The following is a 16,226-nucleotide window of genomic DNA, read 5'->3' as shown; positions in this document are numbered from 1 at the left end:
AAAAAGTCAATATCTCAAAAACCGTTGAAGCTAGAAGTCTGAAAGTCTGTGGTTTTTCATCTTACATATTGTTCTCCGTTCTGGTAGATTATTATCAATTTCTGAAATGATGAGATGGGGATCATTAGTTGAATTGACATGGAATGTCCCTTCTCTATAAGTCTCTAGTATATTTGGAGTATTGCGTACAATTCTGGATACTACACCTTCAAACAGAAATAAATAGGATAGCATTAGTCCAGAGAATGGTTAATGATCTCTGTTATAAAAGTACCGTATATAGGGCAGATTTAAAGATCTCAGTATTCATACTTTAGAAAAAGATGGGAGAGGGGGATGCCATGGAGATATTTAAATATCTATCACAGCACACAGGAGATAGACCTGTTTCAATTGAAAAGAAGCTGTGGAATGGGGGTAAATAGGTTGAAGGTGAAAGAGAACAGACTTCAGGAGCAATCCAATGAAATATTTCTTTATAGAAAAGGTGGTGGATAGGTGGAACAACCTTCTAGTAATACATCTAGGATATATTTTAAAAACTCACTATTTTGGATTGTCAACAGTAGCAAATTTCTTATATGAGGTAGGTGACTGTTTGCAGTTGATACATCAAGTGGGCAAGACTGAAATTAACACAGTTACACAATTTAAAGAACATTTAGGCCGCAATAGAGGACTTTGGAGGCCTTGCGTTGGAGACCACTGGTGTAGGTCATGTGGTCATAATCTACTGTCATTTTCTATGCTTGTGTTACAAAGGAAACACTTGCCCTCACTGTATCAGATGGTAGTAAAGCAAGATGATCATATTGATTTATTTTATTTATTCAATTTTCTATACCGTTCTCCCAGGAGAGCTCAGAAGAGTTTACATGAATTTATTCAGGTACTCAAGCATTTTTCCCTGTCTGCCTGGTGGGCTCACAATCTTTGTAATATACCTGGGGCAATGGGGAGATTAAGTGACTTGCCCAGGGTCACAAGGAGCAGCGTGGGTTTGAACCCACAACCTCAGGGTGCTGAGGCTGTAGCTCTAACCACTGCACCACTCTAGAAATCATAATGTAGTAAAAGTGAGCCAAGTATAGGACAATCAACCATTGTGACATCACTGATGAGGTTGGCTCTCAGGCATTATGACATCACAATACCAGCTCTGGTTACCAGAGACGGAAACTTTTCATACTATTTATATATTCTGTGTTCTATACTGCTCTCCCAGGGGAGCTCAGTACAATTTACATTAATTTATTCAGGTACTCAAGCATTTCTCCCAGTGGGCTCACAATCTATCTAATATACCTGGGGCAATGGGGGGGGGGGGATTAAGTGACTTGCCCAGAGTCACAAGGAGTAGCGTGGGTTTGAACCCACAACCCCAAGGTACCGAGGCTGTAGCTTTAACCACTGCGCCACACTCTCCCCATCTTGATCTCAGGAAGTCAGTGTCTCATGCAAGTTCATTGCGGACATACTGAAACCTGAGCTCTCCAAAAGTAAATTTCAGGACTTATGCATTGAGTAAATGTTTTAGTTGCTTTTCTGAACCTCCTCTATTACTCTTCATTAAAAAAAAATCCTCGACACATGCAATCTCCATATACTTCCTAGAAAACCAAGACACCAAGCTTATTCTATGACCAATACTCAATCCACTTACTCCCCTTCCCCCTCCGCCATCCACCAAAAACTAAACCATACAACCATATCTCATCTTTGATACAGTAATTACTGCTGCTAAGGCACCATTTAAAATAAAATGGACAAAGTACTGTGTATATCCTGTTCATCTTCAAAGTCCCACAGTGCTGTATAAATATCCAAGATGCCAATATAGATTAGACCTACTTTTATTATCTTTCAACGTCAGCCATGGTGATTCATACTGTTTATGAAGATCCAGACACTTGTCTGGAGATTAACTATTATCCATAAAGTGATTTAATAAGTAATTGTGCAAGTTTCCTTTGAAAAATCAAAGTGCACATATTAGTGTTCCTTCTCTTTGATCAGAATATTTTGAAGAGCTGTTGGGCATGGGTAATATTTGTCAATCTATTAAAAAAAATCCTTGTAAAACAATAAGAAAACAAAACATTTCACTAATACTACTCAAGGTAAAACAGTTTATACATCATCAGTCCACATTATGAACAAAGTACATGAAACACAAATGTGCCAAGGCCACCAAAGCTAAATACATTTTTAGATATTCTGTAATATAGCCCCCAACAAAAACCTAATGGCAACAAAAAAGGGAAACACACTGCTTCATCAACTTTTTTCTATGCAGAAAAGAAGGATCTATCAAAGCATCCCACATGGGTTACCAAACATTTTAATTCCTTGTAAATATCTTAGTTGAAGAAAGCTTCTCCTCTGAAATTGTGCAACTCTAGCCACTTAGGGCCTGATTCTGTATAGGATATCTGGTCTCAGCAGCCGCGTAAGCGGCTTTTGAGAATCCTATATAGAATCGCATCTGTCTGCCTAACCACCCCAATTCTCTAATCGGCACCCATGTCAAAGACACCGTTTAGAGCAGGGGTCCCCAAAGTCCCTCCATGAGGGCTGAATCCAGTCAGGTTTTCAGGATTTCCCCAATGAATATGCATGAGATTTATGTGCATGCACTTCTTTCAATGCATATTCATTGAGGAAATCCTGAAAACCCGACTGGGACTTTGGGGACTCCTGGTTTAGAGAATTGTGTTGCTGCTGAGCTGATCATGGCAAGGGACTCTCTCTGCCGCGATCAGCTGAGCAGCAATGGCAGGGAACCCTCAACCCCCTCCCCCCCACCCACACACACACAGTCCACAGCAGGAGGGATGAACAGTCCCTCCTGCTGCAAACCGTGAAACAATACCCAACAGGAGAGATGTCCACTCCCTCCTGCTGGCATCCCCCCTCACAACATCCCCGGCAGGAAGGATGCCCACTCTCACCTTCTGCCACCCCCCCCCCCCCCCACTGCCCAGAGCAGGAAGAATGCCCAGTCCCTCCTGCCACAAACCGCAAAACAATCTCCGGCAGGAGGGATGCTCATTTCCTCCTGAAGGCACCCCCCCTGAGCCCCCCACCCCTCTGAAACCCTGACCTCTCACCCAGAACCCCCCCCCCATACCTTTAAAAGCAAGACCAGCCAGAGAGATGCCTACTCCCTCTGGCTGGCAGGCCCGCCTCTTCAGAATGGGGGTCAGGGGTGGAGAATGAGTGTGGATGTGTTCATCCGCTAATACGCAGACATTAACATGTTTAACACACTAACTCCCCCTTTATACTAAGCCACAGCCCAAAGTGCTAAATGCTCCAACGCTTATAGAATTTTCTATGAGCCTCGGAGCATGTAGTGTCCTGGGCTGCGGTAGACATCTCCACCACAGCTTAGTAAAAGAGAGTCTAAATGCTTCCACGTTAATTTTCTTTTTATGACTGAATTCTAATGCTAAAATTAGCACATGATCAGAAAAAGATAACAGAAAAAGGCAAAATGTATGACTGTGCTAGAAATGGGATTAGTTGGGAAAGATCTGTATAAGGATGCACCAAGTCCATTTCTTGGCACAGTTTAGTTTCAGTCCTGGAGCTGGAGACCTCTTCATTAAGGAAAGGGGATTGGGACTCGTATACCCCCTTTTTGTAGTTTTGCAACCACACTCAAAGCAGTTTATATACAGGTACTTCAAGCATTTTCCTTATCTGTCCTGTGGCCTCACAATTTATCTGATGTACCTAGGGTAATGGAGGATTAAGTGATTTGCCCAGGGTCTTCCTTAGTGTGGAAAAATCATTGAAGTACATCAAGGGTGCACAAGTCAAGTCCTTGAGAGCTGCAAACAGGTCAGGTGTTCAGGGCATGCCTAATGAATAAACATGAGAGCATCCTGCATTCAACAGAGGTAGATCTCTTTCATGCATATTCATTAGTGATATCCTGAAAACCTGACCTATTTGGAGGGGCCTACTAAGGGTGCATATCAATATTCTTGCCCATGGGGTGTAGCGAGGGGTGGAGATACCCCTCCCCCACCCTCATCTCCGCCCCCCCCGCTCCTTCCTCGAACCCCCCCCTGCCTTGCGTGCACTCCCTTCCCCATACCTCTAGCTGTTCACCGCCACAAGTAACAACTTCAACGTGCTCCTCGTGACCCCGGCAGCCCTCCCTCCGACACCACTTCCTATGTGCGGAACCCAGAAATGACATCTGCAGGAGAGCCAATGCAGTTGTGAAGAACACATTAAGTTGTTGCTTGTGGCGGTAAACAACTAGAGATAGGGGAGGAGAGGAGGCATGAGAAGAGGTGTAAGGGGCAGAAAGGAGTAGGGGTGCCGGCACCCCATCAATATGGCACCCGGGGCAGCCCTTCCCCTCTCTTTACTACACCACTATTCCTGCCTTCCTTTTTCCAGAAACTAACTGCCCCTTAGAGCTGATTCGGTTCACTCTTTCCAAAAATACAAAGAGCACACAGTGAAGCAACTAAGTAGTACATTTAAAACAAATTGAACAAAATATTTCTTCACTCAATGTGTAATTAAACTCTGGAATTTATAACCAAAGAATGTAGGAAAACGAAGTTAGCTTAGTAGGGTAAAAAAAAAAAGGTTTGTATAGTTTCCTAAAAGAAAAGTCCAAATCTACTATTAAGTCCAAATCCATTATTAAGATGGATTTGGGAAAATCCACTGCTTATACATCTAGGATAAACAGTACATAATCTGTTCTACTCTTCTGGGATCTTGCATGATCTGGATTGGCCTCTGTTTGAAACAGGTTATTGGGCTTCATACACCTTCAATCTGTCCCAGTATGGCGATGCTTATGCTCTCAGTCACTTTATTCATTCTTCTAACAGAGGCTATGATTCCAGATGCACCTCTGAGTGCTCCTGTTCCCAAGGCAGCTGCCCACATCTTTTTCACACAGTACATGCTTTATTGCCTTAATTAACCCAGCTGTTCTCTGTATTTCTTTCTAGTTCCACTGTATCCCTTTGAAGCAAGAAAGCCCGGCGCTGTATACTTCTTATATTCTGGGGAAGAGTAACCACAGAAATATTTATCTTTGGTCTCTATATAATTTCACATATCATAATCAATCACCCCAAGACCACTGAGAGGTCACCAAGTGCAAGACTGAACTTTCTCTGGGAAATAAAACAACAGGTGAAAAGCACCCCACACAAAAGTGCTTTTCACCCTAGTGAGATCATGTATGTGTTGTATGTTAGTGAGAATATGACTGCAAATCTAATGAGCATGGGTCATCACTCACTGACTAGCTTGGGGAGGGTGAAAGCGGCGAGGAATCTGTGCAAGGGGGTGGAAAAGCGTCACGAGTGGAGTGCCGCAGGGTTCAGTACTTGGACCCGTGCTCTTCAACATATTTATAAACAACCTGGAAATTGGGACGACGAGCGAGGTGATTAAATTTGCAGACGAGTGCAAATTCAGAGTAGTGAAGACGCAGGATGATTGCGAAGACGTGCAACGTGACAAACACGCTCGAGAAATGGGCTGCGACATAGCAAATGAGGTTTAATGTGGATAAGTGTAAGGTGATGCATGTCGGTAACAAAAATCTTATACACGAATACAAAATGTCCAGTGAAGTACTTGGAGAGACCCCCAGGAAAGAGACTTGGGAGTACTGGTCGAGAAGTCAATGAAGCCATCTGCGCAATACACGGTGACGGCAAAAAGGGCAAACAGAATGCTAGGAATGATTAAGAAGGGGATCACAAACAGATCGGAGAAGGTTATCATGCTACTATACCAGGCCATGGTACGCCCTCACCTGGAATACTGCGTCCAGCACTGGTCGCCGTACATGAAAGACACAGTACTACTCGAAAGGGTCCAGAGAAGAGCGACTAAAATGGTTAAGGGGCTGGAGGAGTTGCCATATAGTGAGAGATTAGATAAAATCGGCCTCTTCTCCCTTGAAAAGAGGAGACTGAGAGGGGACATGATCAAAACATTCAAGATAATGAAGGGAATAGACTTAGTAGATAAAGACAGGTCGCTCACCCTCTCCAAGGTAGGGAGAACAAGAGAGCACTCTCTAAAGTTAAAAGGGGATAGATTATGAACAAACATAAGGAAGTTTTTCTTCACCCAGAGAGTGATAGAAAACTGGAACGCTCTTCCGGAGTCTGTCATAGGGGAAAACACCCTCCAGGGATTCAAGACAAAGTTAGAGAAGTTTCTGCTGAACCAGAATGTACACAGGTAAGGCTAGTCTCAGTTATGGCACTGGTCTTTGACCTAAGGGCCGCTGCGTGAGCGGACTGCTGGGCACGATGGGCCACTGGTCTGATCCAGCAGTGGCAATTCTTATGTTATGGGTATATTGGCTCTATCCATTCTTCATAGAACTTCCATTCCTCTTCTTCCCCTCTCTTCCTATCTCCTTATTATCCTTCCCCCCACCCACCTTTTTTGTACCTCTAGTCTTCCAAGGCCACTTGTTCTGCTGTGCTGGTGGGAGGTAGATCTTGTCCTAGTCCCTCCCCTTCCACCACTCCCACAGCCTGTTTGACCCGAGAGGAAAAGAAACAGATGCACCTTCAGCCCATGTTCCCTCTTTCTCTTTAATGTTCAATGGCGTAGTAAAGGGGGAGGCGGGGGGGATTTCCACCCTGTGCGCCAGCACCCCTCCTCCTCCTCTCCATCCACTCTGCCTCTTCCCACTCCTTCCCTCGCCATGAGGACGCTTCCCCCCCCCTCTTGTCCCCTGTGCCTCTAGTTGTTCACCACCACGAGCAACAACGTCAACGTGCTCCTATCAACTGCATCTGCTCTCCCGCTGACGTCACTTCCAGGTACCGTGCATAAGAAGTGACATCCGAGGGAGAGCTTCTGGGGTCGCAAGGACCATGTTGAAGTTGTTACTCACGGTGAACAACTAGAGGTACGAGGGAAGGAGTGGGGGGAGAGGGGCTTGAGCACACTTCCTCAGCCCTTTAATAAGTACATGTGGCTGGCTCCCCTGATGTTGCACCACTCATAAGTGTCAGCCCTTCTTCTTGAGAGACAATCAGGAGTCTCCCCATCCACCTGAGCTCACAGCTCTGGATTCTGGCCTCACTTCCTTAATCTAATCTCCTTAGTATTGTATAGGTTTGTCAGTACCAACATAAATAAACCCCCATGCTTACTGATAGATGGATGGACTGACCCTTAAAGGGCTAGATTCACAAACCTGCCCGATCTGGGCATATAGTCTGCGTAGGCGTTTTGTGTCCGGTTTTTTTTTTCAGGCCTGACTCTCCTGCTCCTGTTATTCCTGGCGGCGGCAGCCTCTTCCCATGCCCTGCTCTCTGCGCCTTCCCTGCAGTGTGAGCCCACGGGTTTAAAATGGGGCTTCACTGCGGCGTGCAGCCCCGCTTTAAACCCGCGGGCTCACACTGCAGGGAATGCAGCAGAGATCAGTCTGGGTGGCGAGAGGAGATAAAGTTTCAAATTTTAAAGTTGCGTCCCCACTGCAGCCCATTCCAGCTTTGTTTGTCAGGGAGCCAACAGGCACTGCTCTCCCCCCCCCCCCCCCCCAAGGGCTTCTGCAGCCCCTGAAACAGTAAAGGCAGCAAGATCGGGGCAGCAGAGAGCAGGAAATGGAGCTGGAGAGTGGGAAAAGAAGGTTTGTGACTGGTACCCAGCAGTTGCTTCTTGAGTTGATCGGCCAGCCCAGTCGGATTGTGAATTTTGTGTTGTGAATCACGTCCCTGCCTGCTTGGCATGCGTTTCTCTTCATTTGCATGCACGGATTCGAAGCGGATCGCTGGAAAGGTTAGTGAATGGGGCCCGAAGGAAATCTGGTCGCAAAGGGGGGGGGGGGGGGGTCGCCAACCGATCGCTACACAATCGGTTTGCTTTGTGAATCTAGCAAAGTTGGAAAAATCACACACTGAGAAATATGCTTTAAAAAGGGAGAGAGAAATCCTCTGTAAAAAAAATAAAATAAACATCAAAACAAAAAGGAAAGGAGGGACAATCAGGATACAAATATAGCAAAAAGCACACACTGGTTTGAAAAAATGAATAACAAAAATAGTAAAAAAAAATTAAACATTGCTCACAATGATGTCAATTAAAAGGAATATTGCATGAACAACACAATCACAAAGCAAGTACTGGACATAGTTATGTTTCAACTAGCTACTTGTAAAGGGTTATACTAAAATTATAAAACTATATATCATATCAAAATACATAAAATGATATAAAAAAACAAAAGGAAGCAATAATAAACAACACATATACATAACTGCACTTAAAAATGACACATAAGCAGAAAGAAATTAAAATTGCAAAAGAGGAAGGCAGCCACCATTATAAATAATAATTATAGTCCATAAAGTAGCAAATAATATTAATGAAATACTGCATAAATAACCAAAACAAACTACACAAATTCCCGGTGAAAATTATGTCTTCAAAAGTGTGTGTGGTAGTGGTGGTGGCTGTCTGAGAGGGAAACACTGGTCTAATAAAGTGGTATGGCCTGAATGAACCTAAGAACATAAGAATTGCCACTGCTGAGTCAGACCAGCAGTCCGCTCACACAGTGGCCCCTAGATCAAAGACCAGTGCCCTAACTGAGACCAGCCTTACCTGCGTACATTCTGGTTCTGCAGGAACTTATCTAACTTTGTCTTGAATCCCTGGAGCGTGTTTTCCCCTATAACAGTCTCCGGAAGAGCGTTCCAGTTTTCTACCACTCTGGGTGAAGAAGAACTTCCTTACGTTCGTACGGAATCTATCCCCTTTTAACTTTAGAGAGCGCCCTCCCTACCTTGGAGAGGGTGAACAACCTGTCTTTATCTACTAAGTCTATTCCCTTCATTATCTTGAATGTTTCGATCAGGTCCTCTCTCAGTCTCCTCTTTTCAAGGGAGGAGAGGCCCAGTTTCTCTAACCTCTCACTGTATGGCAACTCCTCCAGCCCCTTAACCATTTTAGGCGCTCTTCTCTGGACCCTTTCGAGTAGTACAGTGTCCTTCTTCATGTATGGCGACCAGTGCTGGGCGTGCCATGGCCCGGTACAGCGGCATGATAACCTTCTCTGATCTGTTCGTGATCCCCTTCTTAATCATTCCTAGCATTCTGTTTGCCCTTTTCGCCTATAAAGTGACTCCAAACTAGGGTATATCTCAGGGGAGGGAGAGCAGGAATAGGAATTCTGGTAGCTTCCAGTTGCCTATTTTTTTTACCCCCCTCCCCCCGCAAAAAAAAAAAATCTTGATGCTTCTAATCTGGGTTGTGTATTTTGATATACAGTATATGGTGTTTTGTGCCCCCTCCATTATTAACTAACCTTGCTGTGCCATTTCCTGAACATACCTTCTGAGTCAGTGGATTATGCTCCCTCTTAGGCCGTATTCACACTAAAAACTCACCTTTTTGAGGTTGCTTCCACCTTCTGACCACTTCTCTACAGCACAGTTTCCTAGAATCTCTTGTCTTGTATATTTGTTTTGATAACAATGTGTAAGCTCTACAGAGTAGGGACCTCTTTCTTGTATCTTAATAGTGTTTTTGAGATTAGTAGCGGTAGCACATCCTAAGGAAATACATAACCCACAGAGATGACAGCCTATGTGCTGTTTTCAAAGAGAGGGGGAGCCATGTTCCAGAGAGAGACTGTTCATTCACGTCTGTTCCACAAACTACTGTAGCTCTGGACTACGTTAACAAGAGAGCCGGAGAGGAAAGCAGAATGAAATCAGCATCCGGCACAGTCTACCTTGTGTGAATGCTTTGTGCCCCAACTAAAATGGGTCATTTTTCTTTAAGATTTATGCAATCTGCCAGGTAAAAACACACATGTATTTGATCTCTCTCTCTCTCTTTTTTTTCAGCAGAACTACTAATAAATGTTTACTATAGTCATCTTGAAGTTTATTTTTCAAAAAGTAAACGCCTAAATTCAGAGCACAAAACGCACACAAAAAAAATTCATGCACACTTTACCGATACAAAATAATAAAACTTTTTTTTAAAAAAAAACTTACTCTAAAGTATCACACCAGCAGCGTCCTCCTCCTGAACAAGCTGATCACATCATCTGTGCTGTCTTCCTCCAAAACAGTAACTCGGGAGCGACTGAGGCCAGCGTGAAGCGCTCCAGAATCTTTCGGTACTAACCGGACAAATCCCTTGTTCTTCAGCTCCCGTTTCGAAAGGCCGTTTTGAGTCTTAATTCCAGTGGTTAACCCCTATTTCGCCTATAAAACTGGAGGAGATTCTCGCAATACAGTTATCATCCCGAATGAACCTAGTTGTCGGGAGGGTGCATTATTATGCACATTTCTGACCCAAGGCAATAGACTCCACTGATTCCTAATACAAGTGCTTTCTCCTTCCTTCCTCAGTCAAAGAGGAAAAAAACATCTCTTGCCTGCCCCCTAGCTTTCTGGTCTTCCTTGAAACACGGGATGGATCGTTCGTGCGCCGGCGGTTCAGGAAACAAAGGTTTCATTAAGACCTGGCCAGGATTTCATTGGAACACTCTCTGCACGGAATGGTAATGAATCGAAGCTCGGGGAACTGGAACCGGACGGGCTTCCTGCGCTAATGCTACTACAGCCCCTACAGACCAAAGGTAGCAATCAGCTGCAAAGGCACGATGCTATCCTTAGCTGTTATGTTCGGATATATTCAGTATCTGAAGTGGTAATCCCAGATTTTGAACTTTGGCACGGATGATTCCTGTCTCAAAGATATATAGTCTACTCCTGTCACAGAGTCCAGGAACAAAAAAGAAAGCAATTCATTTACTTACTAACACTCGATTGCATGTCCAAAAAACAATGCTCCGGGCATGTTACATCCACTAAGGTTTTCTCCTAGCAAGAAATACGTATAATTTCCAGCATGTTTTTATACATGTTTTGGATGTCATTTTGGCATTGTGGCTTCGAGAATACGATCATAATTTCAAGAACTCTAACATACACTTAAATTATATAGCTTTTGCCTTCCTATTATCTTTGTGTTTAAACATTTGTGCTTTGTTTTATTTCCTTATCGAGAGAACACTTTGTGGGAGGGAGTTTAAATATTTTCATTTTAAAAAACATCTTTATAGGCAGACCACAGTAAAACATATATGACACACCAAGTTTCGATCCTTGCCTCAAACCCTTTCTCCCCCTTGCTCTCATGGTTAAAAGTAATTTACCTATTTGTGCATTTATGAATAACCAAGTCTGTTGAAACTAGATCCGAGTCAGCACTTATTTTTCATCCAACCTGTTCCAAAACAATAAACCTATAGCCCCAAACCATGTGATCAAAAAAATGTATTCCACGTTGAAACTAATCAACAAAGATGGCACACCTGCAGCCCTAAAATGCTGTGGAAATATCTGATGCCTAAGCAGAGGCAGAACTGCAAGTCTTTTTTAGGAGATAAAACTAGATCTTTCAAGGCTATGCCAATCACAGTGTTTGCCCTCTACTGAAACTTTTGTTATGAGAGGAATGGAGGTGGGAGAGTAATCATAAAGAAGAGGCCAAGTCCAGGGAATTACCCAAACCTCCCCTACTAGCCCTTCAGAAGATGGAATTATTGAACAGTAGTGTTCCCTAAGTCTGAAAGATGGTGGGTTGTTGGTTCTAAGGATCACTCATGTGGTTGCAAAATCCTTCTGTTTATCAACTATGTGGTTCTCACCTCCAGGAAAGCAAGCTGTTTATATTTGGCTGTGATTAGCAATGACAATCCCAAATCATTCCTACTTCCCGGCTGATGAATCTCATCCATCCTTGTGTACTGACACAAAACATGGCAATTTGGTTGTTTGACCATTATGTCTTGGAGCAGATGGACAAAGATCCATAGTATATGGCTCGAAGCTCCTAGCCTCAAGTAATTAACGTGAATTGTTTCAAAGCTTGACTACGCTTCACTCTAGGTGAGATAACCATCTACATGTCTCGATCACAATTGGCTCGGCTACTTTCCGTGCACTCATCTCCTGGACCACCCAGAGTTAAGGGCGTAGCTACTGGTGGGCCGGGCCCCGCCCAATCTCAGGCCGATTGCCAATCAAGTGCCTGTTTTTCTTACCACTGTTACTACCCTGCGCACATGCAACGGGAAGCACCTCTTCCAGCTCTAGTATTAGTTCGACAAGCGCTCCAGCTCCCTGCAGCGCACCCCCCCCCCTCCTCCGCCTCTGTTCCCCGGGCCACCGCGGCCGCGCGCACCAGCCCGGCACGGCTTAAGTCTCCTTCCGTACCAGAGCAGACGCCGGTCCAGTAGTGAGCTCACATGATCCGGAAAGGTTGCGGGGAGTTTGGTGCTCAGGAGCCCCAGCGGAAATCACTCTTTCGCGGGCAGACCTGCCGCCTCTCCCGCTGGGGATCCAGGAACCTCCCGCTCAGTAGTCTCCCCTCCCAATTTGGCTTTTTTACCTTCACTCTCGTTAGCCACCATATGTCTTCCTTTCTCTCCCTTCCCTCCTCCTACGCGCTGGCATTTCTCACAATGTTCACCCTGCTCCCCCCCCCCCCCCCCCCACTCCTCGAGCTGCCGCCCTCTAAACCTGCCTTGGATCACGGGAGGTGGCACTATTTCACTCAAACTGCTTCCGGCTGACCCGCGGAGCCTTCCTCTGCCAGATCCCCACCCACTCGTGAAAAAAACAACAACCAGGCAGTTGTATCAGAAGGTGGATTCTGGCAGAGGAGAGGATCTGCGGGTCAGCCGGAGGCAGTCGATCTGGAATACAGCCACCTCCTGTGATCCAAGGCAGGTTGAGAGCAGTGATCTCAAACACGCGGCCCGGGGGCCACATGCGGCCGCCAGGTACTATTTTGAGGCCCTCGGTATGTTTATCTTAATCACAAAACTAAAATAAAACAGTTTCTTGATCATATGTCTCTTTAGCTATAAATTACAATATTATTATTAAGACGGCCAAAAGGAAAGATTTATAAACTATAAAGAGTTTTTACCTCATGCAAAATTGTCATTTCTTTAATAAGACATTAACTATTTTTTCTGAGGTCCTCCAAGTACCTACAAACCCAAAATGTGGCCCTGCAAAGGGTTTGAGTTTGAGACCACTGGTTTAAAGGGTGGGGGCTGAGGGATGACCAGATTGGGGTGGGCTTGAGAGATGGCTGGACTGGGGGAAGGGAAGGAAATGATCCTGAGCTTGTGGCTCGCCCAAAAAGCTTCCCAACTCTTTCCCTGGGGCCCAGTGACAAACCTGCTCCTTCCACCAGCCTGGAGTGGTCCTATGTATGCAAGCTCTTCCGGATTCCATGATCATGCAACATTTTCACCCCAAGCATCACACCATCTGCTTCTTCCCATCTCAACATTGCAAATATTCAAAATGAAGGTCAGGGATGTTGGAGTTAAAAGTTGAGGGAGGCATACTTGTTGGATTCTTGGGGAGAAGGGGCAGAAGGAATGGAGAAGAGACAGCTGCTGAACTGCAAAGATGGGTATGAGGAGACATGGGGTTGGGGGAAGGTGCACAGGAGAGAAGAGGGAGAGAGAGATGCTGGCCCCAGGAGTAGAAAAAAAAAAAAAGAGAGAAAGAAACATGTTGGCTCACGCACCCAGGGGAGGGGAGAAAGAGAGATACAGACATACTGGCCCTGGAAGGTGGGCAGTAGTGCATGAGAATTTGAGGAAAAATGAAGGGAGAAACTGGATATGAGAAGGGAGAAGGGACAGAGAAATGCAATGCTCGACATGGAGATGGATAAGTGACCTGGAAGGGTGATTCTGGACATGGACATAGGGTGATGCCAGCCCACAAGAGAGGTATAGGGACACAGAACAGCAATGCTTGACCAGAAAAGGAATAAAATGGCAATGCTGAACATGGTGGAAGGATAGGAGCAGACACAGGGCAGATAGGAATGCAGAGGGACATGGAGAAAGAAGAAATGTCAAAATGGAGAAGACTATGGCAAGAGAGTTAAGAGAAAAGAAAAACCAAAGACTAGGAAAATACAAATGGAAAAATAAAATTACCAACAGCAAAGGTAGAAAAAAAAATTGTATTTATTGATTAGAATATGTCAGTTTTTGTAATATACTCATATACCTGTTAGATCTGGCTGGGGCCTCAAATCTCCATCATAGCAGTGGCAAATCTCCAGCTTTGGGATGGGCCACCTTTAATATCTATGTTCCCCCTTCGTCGGCAAAGGGAGACACATTAATAAGATGTCAAATCCTGCTACAGCAGGACCAGTCTCAAAATAAGAACTGCAAAATCTTGCAGCTCTTATCATGAGATTGGTCATATGGCAACTAAATGCAACATTTTATTAAGGCATCTCCTACTGCCCATAGAGGGGGGTGGGGAGGGATAGCTTGGTGATGCCATGAAGAATTGGAAATAGAGAAGGCAATGAAATTGAGGTAAAATTGAGGTGGGGTGGGTAGGGCTGCAGATATGTCTTCAAATTTCCATCTCAAAAATTGAGTCTCCTTGGCAGCTCTGCATGGTCCGTGGCTAACATGAACTGCAAGGAGATAACTTGAGTCTTCTTTCCATCACTGCACTACTGATGCACACTGATTAGGGCCTCATTGGGGCAGGAAAGTCCAGGTAAAAACCAAGAAGTTGCTTGAATTGGGAGCCAGTGTTAGTCGAGGTATGCTTCAATGATGTAGTTGTGTTTTCTTAGTGAATAGATTAGTCCCCTGCCTGTGTTTTGTACTGTTTTGTAGTTGTTTTATCATTGTTGCGGGGCAGGGGAGATATAGGATGTTGCAGTAGTCAAGGAGACCTAGGACTAGGGACTGGACCATGAGCTGGAATTGTTTTCTGTCAAAGAATTTTCGAACTTGCCTTAGGTTTCTTATGACCGCGTATGATTTCTGTATTGTTTTGTTGATTTGTGGTTGCATGGTGCAGCATCTGTCTATCGTCATTCCCAGAAGTTTTAGAGTGGGTTGAATGGGGTATGTGATTGAGTTTATTACTAGGTTTGTTATTATAGGGGTTTTATTTTTTTTTTCGAGAAGTATGAATTTTGTTTTGTCTGGGTTCAGTTTTAGTTTGTAGTCTTTCATCCATGTTACCACTGTTTCTAGAGTTCTGTGTAGTATGTCTGCCATGGAGGGTGTTAGCTGATCAAAAGGAAGAAGAATGGTGATGTCGTCTGCATAGCTATAGGAGGTTAAGCCTATTTCTAGGCAGGTGCCGAGGGATGCAATGTAGAGATTGAAGAGTGTTGGTGATAATGGTGATCCTTGGGGTACCCAATTGAACAACTGGGTAAAGAGTTTAAACACTTATGTTCCCAAAGTGTAGAAGCACTCAACTAATTAAAAAAAAACTGTGAGAACTATAAAACCTTACAACCAAGGTGGTGCTCAGAACCATAAAATGGTAAGAAAATCACTCTCCTGTAAGTGTTTTCAGTCGTCTATCATTGCACCATCTACATTTGGTAGAAAGGTAATAAACTGAGTTTCAAAAAACTTAAAGTGTTCAATTGATTAAACTGATCCTTGGGGTACACCACAGGGGTTGGACCATGGTTCTGATTTTTCTTTGTTTGTCTTTACTCTGTAGGTCCTGGATTGTAGGAATCCTTGAAACCATGTGTGTACTTTGCCTGTGATTCCTATTGTATCTAGTATTTGTAGCAGGATGTCGTGGTCTACCAGGCCATATGCTGCAGTGAGATCTAGTTGAATAATCAGCATTTTTTGCCTTGTACTGAGGTGTTTTCCATTTGAGGTTTGAATCTCTGGTAGAATGGGCTGTTGGGTCATGAAGGCTGCAATGTCTAGTTGGTCACTTTTCTCGTATGTGGTTTGTGGGTCTAAGATCTTGTAGGTTAAGGCTTTGAGGTAAGATAGTAGGTTTTCTACTTGCTTAGAGGTATGGTCTTCGAGATGGAGGTTTAGATCTCCTAGGATTAGGTTGTAAGTTGCCATTAGTGAGTTTCGGTATATAAAATCTTTGAATTCTGGTCTTGCTGTGTTCCAATTCCCTGGTGTTAAGTAGCAGAGCATGCAGGTAGCTTTCATGCATCACCTTTTAGTGTGGCTTGAGCGTTGGTGAAGGGCGGCGTGCTCTCCCACACCCGAGGGGATCCTCCGTTTCTCTCGGAAGAACAAATTGGCAGAGCCAAAGGAAAGGGAACTTTTAAACAAGCAAGGTTTCCCGCTGAACCCTCCAACTGGCTCAACGGCTGGAGCGTTGGCGAGGGGCAAAGTGCTTTCCCACACCTGA

At 44.5% G+C, this 16,226-nt stretch overlaps 1 protein-coding gene across 8 annotated transcripts in view; it reads right to left on the bottom strand.

Annotated features, from left to right (window-relative positions):
- PLEKHG1 (pleckstrin homology and RhoGEF domain containing G1) overlaps nt 1–12,445 on the bottom strand; it is a 298,003-nt gene extending 285,558 nt beyond the window's left edge. For 4 of the 8 annotated variants that reach the window (XM_033937878.1, XM_033937879.1, XM_033937880.1 and 1 more), the window contains exon 1: nt 10,020–11,149. The gene's annotated coding sequence lies outside the window, so the exon portion shown is untranslated. Of the gene's footprint in view, nt 1–10,019; nt 11,150–11,188; nt 11,653–11,683; nt 12,174–12,251; nt 12,399–12,426 lie in introns of those variants that run through there. The other 4 variants (XM_033937870.1, XM_033937872.1, XM_033937873.1 and 1 more) reach the window with 4 other exon arrangements.
- Nucleotides 12,446–16,226: the final 3,781 nt, after the last annotated feature.

This window comes from Geotrypetes seraphini, chromosome 3, assembly GCF_902459505.1.
Source record: "Geotrypetes seraphini chromosome 3, aGeoSer1.1, whole genome shotgun sequence".
Lineage (NCBI taxonomy): Eukaryota > Metazoa > Chordata > Amphibia > Gymnophiona > Dermophiidae > Geotrypetes > Geotrypetes seraphini.
Note: the sequence above shows the minus strand (reverse complement) of the source record. Positions and strands in the feature narration are given on the sequence as shown.